The 10593-nt window shown below is 43.7% G+C and overlaps 1 protein-coding gene across 1 annotated transcript in view; it reads right to left on the bottom strand.

Moving 5' to 3' along the window:
- Window positions 1-1289: 1289 nt before the first annotated feature.
- Window positions 1290-10593, bottom strand: part of LOC105479025 (NBPF member 15) — a 48282-nt gene continuing 38978 nt past the window's right edge. The window contains 1 exon segment of the mRNA XM_071069979.1: window positions 1290-5024. The gene's annotated coding sequence lies outside the window, so the exon portion shown is untranslated.

The raw sequence follows: 10593 nt of genomic DNA, 5'->3' as shown, positions 1-10593 counted from the left end.
TCCATCCTCAGGTGTCTACAGAGAAATAGACAAGCAATGCATGACAGATGCATATGTCAGTCTGGTCCCTGCAGTTGTATTTGTAATAATACACACTGGAGCAATTTCATGGCCATCGGTTAGAGGATGTTTGAAGAATGATTCATTCACATCAAGAAGGAAATTTCAAAGATCAAAGCCTGATGGAAATGCTGGAGGCCCTGACGCTGATAGGAGCTCATGCGTGTTGACCAATTACTATGTGACAGGCATTGGCTCCACGCTTTTCCTGCACTGCTCATTTAAACATTGGACAACCTAAGTGTTCTGATTTAGCCCATTTAATAGAAATGGAGGCACAGAAGATTAATGTGTTTAACTTCAAACTCTGGCAGATTAGGTTTTTCACCCAGAGTCTGTGGCTTCACCATAGGTGTGATTCAGGTTCTGTCATTCTCCACGTTAGGAATTTACAGTATTCCAAATATGAGAAGCTGAGAAAACAAACAAACAAACAAACTCAAAACCCTAAAAACCAGGATAAGAGAGGGTAGATGTTTGTTGGGTATGGATTAAAACTGGACTTTTTTTGCCCCACGCAACAAAGAGGCACCTTGGAAAATAGAAAAGAGACAGGAAGAAGAGAAGCTTTAAGATCTATTTGGTCCAAGGAAGAGACTCTTCAGATGGAAGGTCACGTCAGCTAGAAACATTAATGTGACTGGATGGGCTCAAACCACTGACTTTTCAGTCAACATCTAATAGCACTAACCTAGGGTTCCAGAGACACTGCTTGTTAAAGAGTGAAAGCTGTTCTCAATTGTGTCATCCATAATTGTCAAATATCGCCATTTAGTAGCACAAGGAAGTATTCTCTGTTGCCAAGCTAGAGTACTCGTAACTGTTCTGTTGAACATTCTTCCCCACCACAAACCCTCTTTAGAAGACTGGGGGCTCCTAAAACATTGAGGCCGAGAGTCCTGTCCCTGTGCATGTTTGGGCATTGACCCAGGGCCAAATCCGTGGGAGACTCCTCCACACACATGCCAGGTCCCCAGGTGACAACTGCAGTCTCTGGATCTGAGGTAATCCACTTTCCCATTCCTAGCTCACCTCACCCATCGTGAAGCCTGGTTAATATTGCCAGAAACCCGAGTGGGCAGGTGCCCGCACCAAAGACAGAACCTGCTGTGTGCCCACCTTGCTGATCCCTCCATCCTTCTAGACAAAGGCTTCGTGAGCCAGGGACCTTGGGTTTACTCACAAGGCCCTCACCTAGTAGGCATTAGCTCATTATGTATATGTATATGTATATGTATATGTATATGTATATGTATATGTATATGTATATGTAGTCCTCAGGTTGTATTCCTTAAATATATACATGTAATTCCTTAAATATATAATTTTAACACAAAATTTTTAAAAGATTCCTTTAATAAACATTTACAATAACATCAAGAAATATAAACTACATAGAAAAGATGTGAAAACCAGCCAGGCTCGGCCTCAAATGCCAGCACTTTGGAAGGCTGTGGCAGGAGGGTCGCTTGAGCTCAGAGGCTTGAAACTAGCCTAGGCAACATAGTGAGACCTCATTTCTACTGAAAATCAGAAAAATTATCCGGGTGTGGTGGTGTGAGCCTATAGTCCCAGGTACTCAGTGGATGAGGCCCTAGGATGTCACAGGCCTGAGAATTCCATGCTGCAGTGAGCTGTGATCGTGCCACTGTACTCCAGCCTGGGTGAAAGAGTGAGATTGTGTCTAGAAACAAAGGAAGAAAAAAGATGTGAAAGCCTATATATTGAAGACTACCAAGTATTGCTGAGAGCAGTTAAAGACCTTTGGAATAGAGAATGTTCCTCCTTGCATTTCAAGATTGCTTTTGTTTTGGGGGGACACTTGCTATTTTTTAGGAATATGAAGTTCTTCTTAGGCATTTCTGTAAAAAAGGCCACTTTTTTTGGTAGGACTGTATTGAATCTGCGGATTGCTTTGAGTTGTATTTTTATCTTAACCATGTTACAACTTCCAACCCATGAACACAAGATGTCTTTCCATTGATTTAGGTTTTCCTTAATCTCCTCGAGCAATGTTCTGTAGTTGTCTGTGTACAAGTACTGCACCTTCTTGAACAAATTTATTCCCAGGCATATTATTCTTACAGGTGCTATTATAAATGAAATCATTGTGTCAATTTTCTTCTCAGATTGTTCATTGCTAACACAACTGATTGTTTGCGGAAAGTTTGCTGAATTCGCTTATTAACTCTAGTAATGTGTATTTCTGTCTCTGTGTGTGTGTGTTTGCATTTGTATGTATTATTTGGGATTTTCTATATATAGGATCACACCATCTGCAAATTGAGATCATTTTGTTTTCTGTTCAAAAATACTTTTTCTCATGTGTATTTCTGAAAGATAATTTGGCCAGGTGCAGAATTGTAGGTGACAGTTTTTCTTAAGTACTTTATTGCAAACCTCTTGTTTGTAAAGTTTCCTATGAAAAATCTCATGCCATCCTTATATTTAGTGCTCTGTATGTAACATGTTCTTTCCCCTTTTATTACTTTTAGGATTTCCTCCTTATCACTGATTTTGATGGATTTGATTAAGGTGTTCCTTGGTGAAGTTTTCTTCATGTTTCTTGTTCTTAGAATAATCATATTTCTGTAATATTTGAAGTTTATGGTTTCCATGGAGCTTCTAAATCTTTCATCCAGTATGTTTTAAATATCTTTGTCTCTCTTCTCCACTACACGCCCTTCGGGGATTCCATTTAGCCCTATACTAGGGTGTTTAAAGTTTTTATGCTGATGGTCCTTTTAGTTTTCAAGTCATTTGTTACTGTGTGTTTCATTTATGTTAGTTTCAACTTCTATTCCTTCTAGTTCAATAATCTTCTCTTCTGCAATGTTTAGTCCAGTGCCTTCTTCCATTTCAGACTGTAAATCAGTTTTTATCTGTAGAATTTGATATTTAAAAAATCTTCAACCTCTCCATTTAATTAAAATACAATTATACTAACTGTTCTAATGTCCTTTTCTTCTATTTCCAACGTGTGTGGCAATTTCAACTGGATTATTAGATTCTTCATTATGTGTCATGTTTTCCTGCTTCTTTGGCTGCTTGATATTCTTTTATTTTTATTTATTTATTCTTTGGAAGATGGAATTTCACTCTCATTGACCATGCTGGAGTACAATGGCGTGATCTCAGCTCACTGCAACCTCTGTCTCCCAGGTACACAAGCGATTCTCCTGTCTCAGCCTCCCAATTGCTCAGATTACAGGCGTGCGCCACCATGCCTGGCTAATGTTTTTGTATTTAGTAGAGACGGGGTTTCACCACGCTAGTCAGGCTGGTCGTGACCTCTGACCTCAGGTGATCCACCTGGCTGCTTTATATTCTAAGATTTGATGCTAAAGCTTTGGTGTCAATGCCCAAAAGTGCCCAAAGACACCACTCGACCTCAGTGTCTATGCACACCCAGGTTTTTGCAACAGGAGAGGAAGAGAGAGCAGAGATGAGTGTGCTACAACATGCTAGTAGAGGGTACCCCAATTGTGCTTGGGGCTTTCCTATGCCTCATGGAAAGATGTGCCTTCCTTAATTTTTCCCATAAGAACCACCCTACTTCATGCCCTGTCTCTCTGTCCAAACACCAGGACAGTCCTCTCACCAGCCTCAACCACCCAATGGATTGACAAACGTCCAAATATGACTCAGTGGAAAAGGCATTCTCTTGTCAACAAATTGTGTAGAAACAACTGGACATGCATATCCCCAAAGGAAAAAAATTCACCTGAATCTCAATACCGACTCAAAAACTAACTCAAAATGGATTATGCAGCTAAATATAAACTATAAAACCAGAGAAAGTACAGCAGAAAATATAAGACAAAATCTTCACGATACAGAGTTAGGCAAAGTGATCTTTGTTATCAATAAACACAAACCATTAAAGAAAACATTGATAAATTCAACTTTATAAAAATTAAAAGTTTTTGGTCAACACAAGGTAGTATTAAGAGAACAAATATAAGCTGCAGATTGGGAGAAAAACAGTGGAAATCACAAATATGACAAAGGGCATGTGTGATAGTTACTTGTACGTGTCACTGTAACCAAGCACCAGGTGCCGGGACATTTGGCCAAACATGATTCTGGTTGTGTTCCAGAGAGTGTTTCGGATACGAGTAACATTGGGGTGGGCAGACTAAGTGAAGCAGATTGTCCTCCTTAATGGGGGTGGGACTCATACAATCAATCAAAGGCCAGGAGAGAATTAAGAGGCCTAATGGGAAAAAAATGCTTTCCTGGGTATCCAGCTTTCCTTCCATCTTGGGAATTTCAGCCTCCATAATCTCAGAAGCAAATTCATATATATATACACACACACATATGCATTTCATAGGTATGTGGCTAAGATTGTATTTTTAAAAGTTCAGCCATGATGAAGCCAGTCAATGAATAAGGGTGTGTTCTATTATATGATTCAGTCTTCTTTTGTACACAATTGAAGTTCTGCATTTGAAGTAGGAGGATAGGAGAGAGCAAGGCCACCTAGGATGATAACAGCTGAATTTCTCAACATACACTTCAAAGCCCTAGGGGTTAACTTAGAGAATCAAAAATCTCACCCATAATCCTGCCCCTAAACACCAGGGCTAGGGAACACCGTGGGCCTCAGGTGATTTTATTTAGCCGGGTCTGGGAGCCACACAACGGCAGAGGGAGCAGGAAACACTATGCAAATAGAGGCCAGGACAGCAGGGAGGGGCCGTTCATGACAGAACACAGGCAAAACTATCCGCAGAAAGTGAGTGTGGAGAAACACAGATCATGCCTGAGACCTGGTGGATTAGAGCACTGGCTACTGGGGAATCAAAAGGAAGGGGCTTCACCGTGCAGAGGACCGGAGGTGCCAATCTTGGAAACGCAGAATTGCTGGAAGATGGGGAGGCGTGGACAAAGGAAGCATCCTCTGGAGATTCGTGGTGAAGAGAACAAATGAATGAAGTAACTGGCAGAAATTAGAGGTCCTGGTAGAACAAAATAGAATCCCACAATGAGAACACACACCATGTATGTCCCCCAAGGAAGACAATATCTCCTAAAAACTCAAGCACCTCATATCCAGTAATGCGATCCATGTATCAAGATCGTGAGAAAAGATTATTAAACATGCTAAACTCAGCAAGACCTGATTTGCTCATGAGGACCCTGTTAAGGATGAGTACCACTCAGCAAGTGATGACTGTGACATTCACTTTTGAATAGTTCATGAGCATTAATACATTTCATTGTGGATCTAAACCAAAACCAAAGTGGGGACAAGATGACAGTCACAGAATGTCACTGGTATATGTTTAGGTTCAAATACTATTATGAGAAGTGGCAGGTAAAGAAGGTAGAAAAAAAAAACCACATCATGTAATTGACTGTTGTATGGAAATATTTGACATTGAAAGTTATAATTTAAAACATATAAACTAAATATTAGAAGTGTGTCTAGTTCAAAGGGGGGAAAACTACCAAAAACATTTTTAGTGCAATATTAACCATGAGCTATACAAACCTTCCTAAATGCCAAAGGCACACACAGACCTCACACACACACACACACTCACACTCACAAAGAATACAAATAACTAGAACCAAGAAATGTAGTAAATACATTCTGCTACATATGGTAAACATAGCCTACCATGTGGAAGAGATTAGAAAATAAACAGGGAGGCCGGGCGTGGTGGCTCAAGCCTGTAATCCCAGCACTTTGGGAGGCCGAGACGGGCAGATCACGAGGTCAGGAGATCAAGACCATCCTGGCTAACACAGTGAAACCCCGTCTCTACTAAAAAATACAAAAAAAAATTAGCCAGGCGTGGTGGCTGGCGCCTGTAGTCCCAGCTACTCAGGAGGCCGAGGCAGGAGAATGGCGTAAACCCAGGAGGCGGAGCTTGCAGCGAGCCGAGATCGTGCCACTGCACTCCAGCCTGGGCGACAGAGCGAGACTCTGTCTCAAAAAAAAAAAGAAAGAAAGAAAAAAACAGGGAAATGAAAATATTTTTATTAATTCGCATTAGTACCCATGAATACCAATCAGCATAATGAAAGATTCCAACACTGAATGAAAAAACGGTCCAACAGTCCAGAGTGACAGGCAAAATATTTTAATTATATAGATAAAAATTAACTTTGGACAAAAATTAAAACTCAGGCAGAGAATTTTTTTTTTTTTCAACAACAGACACTAGCAAAAACAAAGGCACAGTAAAAATTGACACAGAAAATTTCCAGTGTAGGGAAAAAAAAAGAAAATTTCCAGTGTAGAGATATGAATCTAACAGTAGACACAGACAGGGATGATTAATAAATGATAAAATGTTTAGAGGATGATCATTAGAATACAGGACACTTATACTTTTAAAAACCACTTTCCCAAATACTTCATTACCAATAAGGTATCTCTAAAAGGGACAGATCTCCTAGACCCCTCTTTAACCAAGTAACCTGTCCTGATATGATGATAATGGTGATGGACAAACTAGACCTTCTCTGCCCGCAGATGGGCTGAGGTTGGAAACACAGCGTTGACTCTGCAGTGTTCCTGGCAAAACGTTTAGGCTGAATTTAATCACGAGGACATTTTCAGACAACTTCCGAATGTAGATCATTGAGCCAGACAGCTGACCTGTCCTCTACAAACAAGTCCTTGTCACCACCATCGATAACAACAACAAAAAGATGAGGAAATCTTTGGGATTCAAAATAACTGAAGAAATGTAGCTACATTATCTTTTTACTTTTTTTTGAACACAAAATATCTCTTCCCCTATTTGCTATGTGATTCGTGGTGACATGGACTACGTGAAGAAGACAGGTCAGTTGTCCTGCTCAGTGTTCTACATTCTGCAGTTGTCTGGTGATTACCTCCTATGCAACTCAGGCTAAGCGTTTTCTGCAAGAACATGGCATTGTTCATATTCTGCACTGTTGCGGGAAGTCAGGGACCCCGAACGGAGGGACCGGCTGAAGCTGTGGCAGAAGAATATAAATTGTGAAGATTTCATGGACATTTATTAGTTCCCCAAATTAATCCTTTTGTAATTTCTTACACCTGTCTTTACTGTAATCTCTGAACATAAATTGTGAAGATTTCACGGACACTTATCACTTCCCCAATCAACACCCTTATGTTTTCCTATGCCTGTCTTTACTTTAATCTCCTAATCCCGTCATCTTCTTCGTAAACTGAGGAGGATGAATGTCACCCCAGGACCCTGTGAATGTGTCAACTGCACAAATTGTTTGCAGAGCATGTGTTTGAACAATATGAAATCTGGGCATCTTAAAAAAGAACAGGATAACAGCGATATTCAGGGAACAAGAGAGGTAACTTTGAACTGGCCCTGGCTGCCGGTGAGCCAGATGGAACAGAGCTATATTTCTCCTCTTTCAAAAGCAAATAGGAGAAATATCGCTGAATTCCTTTTCTCAGCAAGGAATATCCCTGAGAAAAACAATGCGCCCTGAGGGTAGGCCTATGAATGGCCCCCTTAGAAGTTCTTTTATGGTCGAAGCTGAAGGGATGAAATAAGCCCTGGTCTCCTGTAGCGCTCCCAGGCTTAGGACGAGGAAATTCCCACCTAATAAATTTTGGTCAGACAGGTTGCCTGCTCTCAAACCCTGTTTCCTGATAAGATGTTATCAATGACAATGCGTGCCCGAAACTTCATTAGCAATTTTAATTTTGCCCCATCCTGTGGTCCTGTGATCTCACCCTGCCTCCACTTGGTTTGTGATATTTTATTACCTTGTGAAGCATGTGATCTCTATGACCCACACCCTATTCGTGCACTCCTCTCCTTTTGAAAATTGCTAATAAAAACTTGTTGGTTTTTTGGCTCGGGGAACATCATGGATCCTGCCGACATGTGATGTCTCCCCCAGACACCCAGCTTTAAATTTCTCTCTCTTGTGCTCTTTCCCTTTATTTATTCAACCCAGCCGAGACACTTAGGAAATAGAAAAGAACCCACGTTAAACATTGGGAGTGAGTTCTCCAGATACTGCACCGGCAGAGTCCTGGGTGACATGCTGTCTCCTGCCAGCGGCTCCTGACTCCTATTCTCTACAGGATGGAATTGAGAGGAGCAGGGCTGAGGCCTCTCAATGCTGTTTGTCCATCTAGCTGTGGTCTTCCTAAGTATCTCTATCAACTGGAGGCTGAAGGACTGTGGCTTCTCTAGCCAAAGGAGCCTAGTGGGTTAACAACTGTCAAGTGCAGTCAGTGGTTCTGAAATACAATCCTCAGCCAAGGATCCCTCCTGTGTTACAGATGGATCCGCTAAAACAAGCCAACACTGAAGATAGAAAGAATGGGGTTAGGTTCATTGAAACCAGGACAACACCTTTGGATGAGCTAAACACAAAGATGACACTGACCTTGAGCAGGTGTAGAAGCTCAGAGACATGCCGGCAAAATGAAATCCCTGAGGAACTTTGTAGCTACCCAGAGAGATGTAGGTATATCTTTCAAATTAGAATGTCTGACACATCACTCCCGGCATGTGCTGCATAGTTATGTGAACGTGTCACACCCAACTTGGGTCCAATGTCTTCAGACTGAGCACAGGTTGCCACTGGCATGGTCTGAGAGTAGGAATAGGGCCATGCCCACTGATCCTGAAAGGAATCGGGCACATTCCTCAGCCCCGGGCTCAAAACAAACAAGCCCAGTACAAACACATCCCATCCCACCACATATCTCCATATATCTCTCAAACTTCCTGAGCCCAGTACAAACACAAACCATCCCACCACATATCTCCATATATCTCTCAAACTTCCTGGGCCCAGTACAAACACCACCTGGAAAGTCTCCGATGAGGAGACAGCCGTTCGAAGTCTTACTGAAAGCGCGGGAACCAAAATAATTCCTTTGTTCCCCTGTAACTTTCAGGCTATAAAAAAGCAAGCACTCGCATTGTTCGAGGCCCTCTTGTATGCTGTGGAATGGAGGGACCAAGTTCGAACTTCTAGTAAAGAACCTTGCTGCTTGGCTTTGACTCTGGACTCTGGTGGTCTTCTTTGGGGAACAAACGGTCTGGGCATAACATCTGGGGGCTCGTCCGGGATTCCCCAAGCCCACCAGACCCCTGGTCAATGGATCTACTAGGATCGATCTACTGATAGGTGAGCCGGCTCGTCTCAGTTTGTCTGTCTGTGTCTGTTCTGAATCTGAATCTGTGACTCACGAGGTCTGAAACTGGAGCTGGCGCAGTCCTGGCGGAGACGCTATAGGACAGCCAGCGGAGACCGGTGGGAGAGGTCCCCTGGCTCTCGTCTGATCTAGCTTGCCATCTGAGCTGCCGGAGCGCGTTTGCGATTTGGGCAGCAGCTGTCTCTGATCTGGGCTGCCAGAGCACTATCGCGATCCGAGCAGCTAACTGACCCGGGCTTCTGGTGCGCGCTTGCGATCTGAGCTGCCGGAGCGCGTTTGCGATTTGGGCAGCAGCTGTCCCTGATCTGGGCTGCCGGAGCGCGATCGCGATCCAAGCAGCTAACTCTGACCCGGGCTTCCGGTGCGCGCTAGTGATCTGAGCTGCCGAAGCGCGTTTACGTTTTGGGCAGCAGCTGTCTCTGATCTGGGCTGCCGGAGCGCCATCGCGATCCAAGCAGCTCTGACCCGGGCTTCTGGTGCGCGCTAGCGATCTGAGCTGCTGATGCGCGTTTGCGTTTTGGGCAGCAGCTGTCTCTGATCTGAGCTGCCAAAGCGCATTTGCGTTTTGGGCAGCAGCTGTCTCTGATCTGGGCTGCCGGAGCGCGATCGCGATCCGAGCAGCTAACTCTGACCCGGGCTTCCTGTGCGCGCTAGCGATCTGAGCTGCCGGAGCGCGTTTGCGGTTTGGGCAGCAGCTGTCTCTGATCTGAGCTGCCGAAGCACGTTTGCAATTTGGGCAGCAGCTGTCTCTGATCTGGGCTGCCGGAGCGCATTTGCGATCTGGGCAGCCGCTGTCTCTGACCCAGGCTGCCGGGGCACGCCCGCGATCTGGGCTGCCGGAGCGCAATCACGATCTGGGCAGCAGCTGTTTCTGACCCGGGCTGCCAAAGCGCGCTTGCGACTAAATATCATTAATAAGTCAGATCAGATTTCCTTTACAGGGATTCTAACCCACATTTCTTTACAGGAAGAGGCTACAAATTATTACAGGATGGGTAATACCCAGAGCACTCCTCTATCTCTCCTTACAAGTAATTTCAAAGAAGTAAGAGCAAGGGGACATGATCTTGGTATAGAAATCAGGAAAGGAAAGCTAATTACTCTGTGCCACTCCGAATGGCCTGCCTTTGATGTGGGGTGGCCACCCGAAGGGACGTTCCGACTTGCTGTCATCACTAGGGTAAAGTCCAAGATTTTCCTACCTGGGCGTGCGGGCCACTTAGATCAAATCCCATATATCCTCATATGGCAGGACCTTGTTGAGAACCCGCCTCCTTGGCTGTCCCCTTTCTGATTAGCCCCTGAACCCTGTAAGGCACTGGTTGCTCGACCACTAAAATCCAAGCAACCGACTGCCCCCCCATCCTGTTCTACCTGATAGCGGG

Source organism: Macaca nemestrina, chromosome 1 (assembly GCF_043159975.1).
Source record: "Macaca nemestrina isolate mMacNem1 chromosome 1, mMacNem.hap1, whole genome shotgun sequence".
NCBI classification, from domain to species: Eukaryota; Metazoa; Chordata; class Mammalia; order Primates; family Cercopithecidae; genus Macaca; species Macaca nemestrina.
This window is presented reverse-complemented; position numbering and strand designations above follow the sequence as displayed.